This window comes from Pteronotus mesoamericanus, unplaced genomic scaffold (genome assembly GCF_021234165.1).
Source record: "Pteronotus mesoamericanus isolate MK-2021 breed Mesoamerican mustached bat unplaced genomic scaffold, CSHL_Meso_final contig_557, whole genome shotgun sequence".
In the NCBI taxonomy this organism is placed as follows: Eukaryota; Metazoa; Chordata; class Mammalia; order Chiroptera; family Mormoopidae; genus Pteronotus; species Pteronotus mesoamericanus.
This window is the reverse complement of record NW_026555200.1, coordinates 5,822,873-5,831,072: the sequence shown is the minus strand read 5'-3', so window position 1 is coordinate 5,831,072 and position 8,200 is coordinate 5,822,873.

Here is an 8,200-nt window from a genome sequence, read left to right as displayed (position 1 = left end):
TCATTAACCTGTCTCACCAGCCCGCTCTGCTTTTCTAGGTTGAAGACAAGAGTTCTTGTGCATTTCGATGGATCCTAATAGATACTGGTGAGAATCCTGGTTAAAAGTGACTGTGTTCTGTCCTGGCCATGGGTAGAGCTCTTGGGCTACCAAGCGCAGCTAGGTGGTGAACCGCATGCCCTCTGCCGAGGCGTACCCTCTGTTCAAACCCCAGTGCCGCCACTTACTGGTCCTGCCAGCTGTTTGCCCTCTCCCTGGCATCATAAATGGGGACACAACCATAGTTCATACCACAGAACGCTAGAAGGACTTAGAACAATGCCTGGCACATATTAAGTGTTGGCAAGCTTATTATTTTCAGTCTTCACTCTGAAGCATATACCATACCCAGCCTGGTTGTGCAGGTGGGGAAACTGAGGCACAGACCCATTAAGTAACCTGGCAGTTTGGCAGAACACTGTGCTCTCCTGCCTCCCAGATGTCGAGACAAAAGGGAGAGTAGGGGGGAAGAGGAGACAGGGAAAAGGGCATCGTCTACCCTGGGCAGTCAGACAATCCAGCTACGAGAGTCACTGGTTAATATGAATGCCCCTCAGATCCCAAGCGCTATTCAAAATGTATTAGAAACACAAGTCTGGGCTTCTTAGAGTTGACATTTTACTTCTAAGAAATGGTCAGGGAAACTTGGATGCAAGGACAATGGGCTGACAAAGACTGGAAAAACAAGTTCCAGCCAGTGAGACAGGGAGAGTGCCTGGCTCGCCGTGGCTGACCCTCGCACAGGCCTTGCGCTTAGAAGGCTCAGCCTGCAGAGCCTTGTTGAGACTGTAGCTGGTCTTGGCCCTGACCGGTGTGGCTCAGTGGGTTGGGCGTTGTCCTGCAAAGAGGAAGGTCAGGGGTTCAATTCCCGGTCAGGGCACATGTCTGGGTTGCAGGTCTGGTCCTGGTTGCTACACGTATGAGACAACCGATTGATATTTCTCTCTCACATCAATGTTTCTTTCCCTCTCTTTCTCCCTCCTTTCTCCTCTCTCGAAAAATAAATAAAATCTTTTTTTTACTTATAAATCATGTTTATTCTATTACAGTTGTCTCAATTTTTTCCCCTTTCCCCTCCTCCACCCATCCCACCCCCACCCCCCGCTCCCACAGTCAATTCCCGCTCTGTTGTCCATGTCCATGGGTCATTCATACATGTCCTTTGTCTAGTCCCTTCCCCTTCTTTCCACCATTGTCCTCTTTCCCCATCTACTCTGGTCACTTTCAGTCTGCTCCATGTTTCCATGCCTGTGGTTTATTTTGTTCGTTAGTTTATTTTGTTGAATACAGTCCACTTATAGGTGAGATCCTACGGTATTTGTGTTTCATCAACTGGCTTATTTCACTTAGCTTAATATTCTCCAGTTCCATCCATGTTGTTGCAAAAGGTAAGAGTTGCATCTCTCTCTTCCTTCCTTCCTTCCTTCTTTCCTTTCTTTCTTTCTTTCATGCAGATTGATTTTATCTATTTTTTTAAATTTCAGTTACTTATAAAATATTAAAAAATTTAAAACCATTATAAAATCTCAGCAATTAAACCAATATGACCCCAGCACAAAAATAATCAAGTAGATCAATGAAATATAATGAGCATTCTAGAGACAAATGTATATATCTGTCTAACAATGTAATATATGCTTAAGTTGATATTTCAAACCAGTGGGTAAAATAAGGCTTATTCAACAAATAAGGTGCATGGACCACTACTACTTGAACTAAAACAAATATAGAGCCCTATTTCACACATTATACAAGAAATATTCCGGTGAGTTAAAAATCAATATATAGAATCTAAGAAGGTTTAGGAGAAAACACAAAATAATATTTTTCTTACCCTGAAGTAAAATATTCAAACACAGAAGCTATAAAGTAAAATATTGACAATATGACTATATTAAACATTTAAGACTGTACAGTAATATACATATAAAGAAGTTAAAGGACAAGTAATAGAATAGGAAAGTATTTGCAACACATCTAAAAAAAGGTTAACGGTTTGTTTTGGTTTGGTTTTCTTTTTAGGGAAAAATTCTACAAACATTTAACTAAAAAGTGGATAAAGGATACCAAAAAGTCATTTAAAGCTTTTTAAAAATAATAGAAATAGGCAAGAAATATACAAAAACAGGTTTAGTTTCAACAAATAATAAAAGAACAATTAAAATAACATATCATTGTCATAATCAGAATAAGTATTAAAAATATTGGTAATATCAAGTATTGCTGACTGTGAAAGGAACTGAGTATTCATAGGCTCCTTTTCTTCATCTTAAAGCAGTCCCTTTCGCATATTTTGCAGTGCTGGTTTGGTGGAGGTAAATTCTTTTAGCCTTCTTTTGTCTGGGAAACTCCTTATTTTGCCTTTCATTTTAATTGAGAGCATTGCTGGGTAGAGCAGTCTTGGTTGCAAGCCTTTGCTTTTCATTAGTTTGAATATTTCTTGCTATTCCCTTCTGGCTTGCAGTGTTTCTGTTGAGAAGTCTGCTGCTAGCCATATCGGGGCTCCCTTATATGTTACTACCTCTTTCTCCCTTGCTGCCTTTAGGATTCTCTGTTTGTCTTTGATACTTGCCATTTTAATGATGATGTGTCTGGGAGTGGGCCTCATTGGGTTCCTCTTGAATGGGATCCTCTTTTCTTCCTGGACTTATGTGACTTTTTCTCTCCTCAAATTAGGGAAGTTTTCCATTATGACTTTTTCAAACAGGTTCTCTATCCCTTCCTGATCCTCTTCTCCTTCTGGTATCCCTATTATATGGATACTATTATGTTTCAGGTTGTCCTGCATTTCCCTAAATGCCTCTTCATTCTTTTTGAGTCTTTTTTCATTTTCTTGCTCTCTCTGGGAGCTTTTTTCTACCTTGTCCTCCAGCTCGCTGATTGGATCCTCGGCTTCATCGAGCTTGCTTTCAATTCCTTCTACTGTGTTCTTCAATTCAGAAATTGTATTCTTCATTTCCTCTTGTCTCTTATGGATAGTTTCTATGTCCTTTTTCATGCTGATATAGTTTGCAGTAAGTTCCACCTAGTTTCCCTGTAGTTTTTTGTAATTCTTTCTGAGCTCACTGAGCTCATTGAGCTTCCTTAGAAACATTGTTTGGAACTCAATATCTGATATTTTACTTGCCTCTATTTCATTTACTTCTCTTTCTGGAGATTCCTCCTTTCCCATTGAGTGGGGAATATTTCTTTGTCTTCCCATTATTTGTGAGACTCTTCTTTTTTGGCTTCTGCTTCTTAAGTTGATCTGTCTTGATATCCTGACCTTGTGGTGTGAACTTCTATGGTAGGAGACCGGTTTTTACTTTCTGGATCTGCCTCTGATGATGTCAGATGTCATCCCCATCTGATCTTAGGCAGTTTGTTCGAGACTTCTAGGAATCTCCTGTTTGTCGGCTATCTCCTTCAGCTGTTAATCTAGTCACTCTGCACTCAGCAGCCTGGCTTAGACAGCTCAAGACGGGGCGGAGTCCCTCCTGGGGCCGGGGTTATTGGATCCTGTCATGCTGCTGCTGTATGGTGGGGGAGTCAGCACTGGGATCCCGCCAGCTACTCTCTCCCTTCTCTCCCCAAAGCCTCCATCCCCTGTCTCTCCACAGGTGTTTCCAGACCTCTCTGCGCCCCCTTTAGCCAGGGATCTACTACCTGTGGCTGCCACTCTGCACTCAGTAGACAGCTTAGAGAGAACAGGGCGGGTGGAATCCCACCTGGGGGCGGGGCTATTGGGTCCTTGGATGCTGCTGCTGCTCCAGGGGAGTGGTCTCTGCCTGAGCAAGTCGGCTGTTGGGGGATGAGCCAGAACCGAGATCCCGCTGGCCACTCTCCCAGTTCTCTCCCCAAAGCCTCCCCATCCCAGTCTCCCCTCAGGTGCCTCCAGCCCACTCTGCCCCTGCCTCTGCCAATAAGTGGCTGCAAATAAAAATTTATGCATTGGCCCTTTAAACGGTTCTTTGTGTCTCCAGTCGCCTGTCTCTGGCAGAGATCAACCCTGCCGCTTTTTGCAGCTGGAGGTTTTCTGTGTACTTTTTGGGCTCTGGTGCTGTGGGCTAGAGATCCCCACTTTTGGTTTAGACCTCGCTCTTCTCAGGAGCATCCAACTGGCCGTTTCAATATCCTCCTGGTGCTGCTGCCCGTGGGAGCCCTGCCCGCCTTCTCGAGTCTCTACCACACTCCCTACCAGTTAGGTTGCACTAAAGCCTATTCTTTTGTCTCTTGAGGTTACAAGGCTCCTCTCTTGCTATTGTGCAGTTGTTTGTTCCAGGTGATTTCTCCCCAATTTAGTTGTAATTCCAGGTTGGTCCTGGGAGGAGGTCAGTGTGACTTCCACTCACTCCTCCATCATCTTGATTCTTTTCTAAATAAAACCTTAAGAAAAAAGAAATTAGGTAGGCAGTCAAAATATGGTAGATTGTTAGACAGCTGTGCTGTTGAGGCAAGTAGAGGGACATAGGCAACTTTGTTTAAATAGCTGTTGACAGGTCTTTGAGAACTCAGGAAAACGATCAGTAACAGACACAAGAACCAAGTCTCCAGCTGGGACCTGGGTATTCTTCCTAATGGCTCCAAACAGTTAAGGAAATAGTCCACTGTGAAAAGCATTAAAGCAGTTCCAATTTTAAAAACCCAAACAAAATTTTTTGCTTTTCCTGAGGGAAACTATTCAAGAAATTGAAAAGTAATTGCTACAACATTCTTCATTGTGACTTTTCAGTTCTCTTTCTGTATCAGTTGAATTTTTGTGCTCTTACCCCTGTGTATACTTGGGCTTCTATTTTTCTCCAATAGAACGGGTTATTTAAAAAAAAGAGAGAGAGAGAAACCTGTAGCTGAAACTTGGCTGTAGTTGGCTCTGTTAAGGAGAAAGTGGAGAAGAGAAAGCAGCTGGGCATTCGCCTTTGCTCCGCAACACCACCGCCTGCTCCACGGCCCTCCAGCCCCAAGCAGGCCAAGGCCTTGCTGGTCCTCTCACTCTTGGCGGGGCGAAACCGTCCCTGCTCCAGCCTGAGGCTCCGTACAATTCCCTGCAGAGATAGGAAACCCCAGCCCCTGGAGGAGAGGTTGGGATCCTTTCCAGCAGCCAGCAGCTTTTGCAGAAAAACAGCCATCAAGAAGCAATTAGAGATCAGACAGCCAACAGTCAGAGAAAAAAGGCCGCAGGAACCGGTCAGCAGAGACCCTTCAACACTGGAATGGTTACCAAAAACCCCGGAAGCCTCCCCTCCCCTGCGCCACCAGGCCTGGCAGTTTTTGTCCCCTGGTCTGTGACGGCAACACTCACTAAGGGTATCTCTGTGCACAAACTATCAAGTTTAGACTCCGAAACTTGATCCGTGGTGCATATAGTTACATATGGAGCCTGTCTTGCTTTTTTTTTTTTTCCTTTCTGGTCAGCTTTATTGAAATACATGTAATTCACATACAATAAAATGTACCCACTCTAAGTGTAGCTTTTGATGAGTTTTGACAAATCTTTGTAAATACCCTGATCAGGATGCAGAACATGTCCATCACCCTAAGACGTTCTTCCAGCCTTTTTTGTAGTCAAGCCCCTGCCCAGCCCAGTTCCAGCCTAGATGCTTGCAGCTCTCTGTCACTGCCGGTCAGTGCGGTCTTCCCCAGAGGTCGCTGTCGATGGAATCCTGTACCCTGTGTCTGGCTTCTTTGTTGTTGTTGCTGCATCGGTGTTTTGTTTTGTTTTGTTTTGTTTTGTTTTGTTTTGTTTTTTAATGCTATTGCAAACAGAATTTTTAAAAATGTAATGTTCAAACTGTTTGCAGCTCACAAAAAATTATTTCTTTTTGTATATTGACCTTGTCTCCTGCGATGTTGCTAATAAGTTTACCATATAAGTAGTCCTAGTAGTTGTTACATAGGTTCCTTAGGACTTCTTAGTTAACAACTAGGTCATCTGTGACTGACGACAGTTTTACTTCTTCCTTCCTGACCTTTTTGACCTTTATTGCTTTCTCGTGCCTTATTGCACTGACTGGTACCTCTACCACCATGATGACTAGGAGAAGGAGTTTTTTCTTGTTGCCTGTCGTAGGGGAGCAGGCAGGCAGTCTCTCACCATTGAGCGTAACGGCAGCTGTGGGTTTGCTGTAGACACTTTTTATCAGGTAATAGAATTCCTTCTTGTTCCCAGTCGGCTGAGAACCTTTTCAAAAGATGAGCATTCAGTTTTGTCGAATGCTTTTTCTTCATCTGTTGACACCATCATCTGGTTTTTCTCCTTTATTCTGTTCATATGCTGCTTTGTTTCTGTTTTTGTTTTGGGAGGATGCTAAAGTATGATCTGGACACTGAGTTTTGTCTTTGCCAGCAATTGCTTTAGCCCAGGTTTGCTGTGAGAATGATAATAATTTCACAGAACAATAGCTGTTAAGATGCCATATAAAGAAATAACATACTCCCCAAAAATGACAGATTAATCACATTATTGTTCCAGGTGAGGAGAGGTGAAAGAATAGAATTTAAATTTCAACAGAGGTGTGTTTTTTGTGAGGAGGCACTGGGAGTGATGACAACCAACAAAAGGGCTGATTTCCTGCTGCCAGCTCAAAAGTGTAAGCCCTCCATTGCTAGGCCACGTTGCTAGGGAACAAAGATGCCAGCGTTGGTGGGCGGGCTGATCTGTTTGGGGGAGGGCGGGAGGGGGGAGCAGGAGGTGGCGGCTAAGAGATTAACCACCGCTGTCTTCCAGGAGTACTTCCCCAAGACAGGACGTACCCTGAGGGTCTTGGGGCGCTTTTATGCTAGTGAAGAAAAGAAGAAAAGTCCCCTCTGTCCAAACTGAAACTCACATAGTCCTCACAAACTCTTAGCATTTATAGCCTAAATGCCCCCTTGCCATAGTTGCTTCTCCACATGTTCTTATGAATAAGGCCCCAGGGGGAGCCCCTCAGCAGCTAGGCTGCTGACTGCTTATCAATGACAACAGACATGGTGATGTCTTGGCACGACTCACTTCATTCTTCTGTCAAAGCAGCTTTTTTTCTTTGTCATAAACAAGTGGATTTGGAATCCTATTAAACCAATACACAACTTATGCTGCATTATATTGATTGATTTTGGAATGTTAAACCCACCTCAAATTACTGGGACATGTCCCATTTGATCATGAAGTACTTATGATCTATTGCTGGATTTGACTGGTACTGTTTCACTAAGGATTTTTACCCATTCTAATCCCTGCTCTCTCCTCCCCGAGCCCTGAACACCGCCTTGAACAGAGTAAAAGCTCAGTAAGTGTGTGCTGAATGAATGAATGAATCGGGTAGCTCTCTCTGCCGGGCCAGCAATGGAAGGGAGATTCCTAGGTAACAGCATGTTCCAAGCCATGGAGGCATGAAAGATTGTTGCATCAGCCACTAGCTGACCTTGAGCAAATCTATCCTGCCTATCCACAAAAAGGGAGCCAAAACAACACAGCTGCCAAACACTGTGAGTTTCCAATGAGATAACATCCATGAGAGACCTTGGAAAAACTCTAACTTGAAGGGAGCATTATTATTAGTAAGGATATTGGGGAGGCCTGTTTTGGTGTCTAGCACAGCCCTAGACTGACGCTTCCTGGGGAAAGAAAGCAGGAGGCTGGGTGCTGCCCTGGCATTAGAGGCCTGGGTGCCACCCAGCTTCAGACACCTGTGCGAAACAGCAGCCACGAGGGAAGGTGGTGCTCCAAGGACCGCAGCACCTCCTCATGTTTAAAATTTCATCCCAATTGGAGCAGCTCCCTCCTGGCTAAACAGGTCGCATTACTTTCTCCTCCTTTGTCCTTCTGCCTCGTAAATCTTCAGCGAAGACTAACACTGACTTCCTAAGCAACAAAAACAAGGGATTTGGGAGATCCACAAAGCAAGAGAAACACTTTTTCTTCCTGCCCGCCTTCTTTCCTGCCTGCCTTCTTTCTTTCCCCCGACACGTGGAACGCTAGTATGGCAGCCCCCCTTTCTAGGCCTGGGAGTAATGGTTTTAACATAGAGTGCTCAGTGTATTTGTATTTTGGATGACTGCCCCTGAGAGTTGTTTTTAAAGAGTCCCAGCAATCAAATCGCCAGCGCCTGTGTTTGCACATAATTCCCTTTCTACTTAAGCTCTTTTTGTGTTTACACCCAGGACATCTAGCAGCTTGCTCTGGTCAAGGTCCTGCTTTCAACAT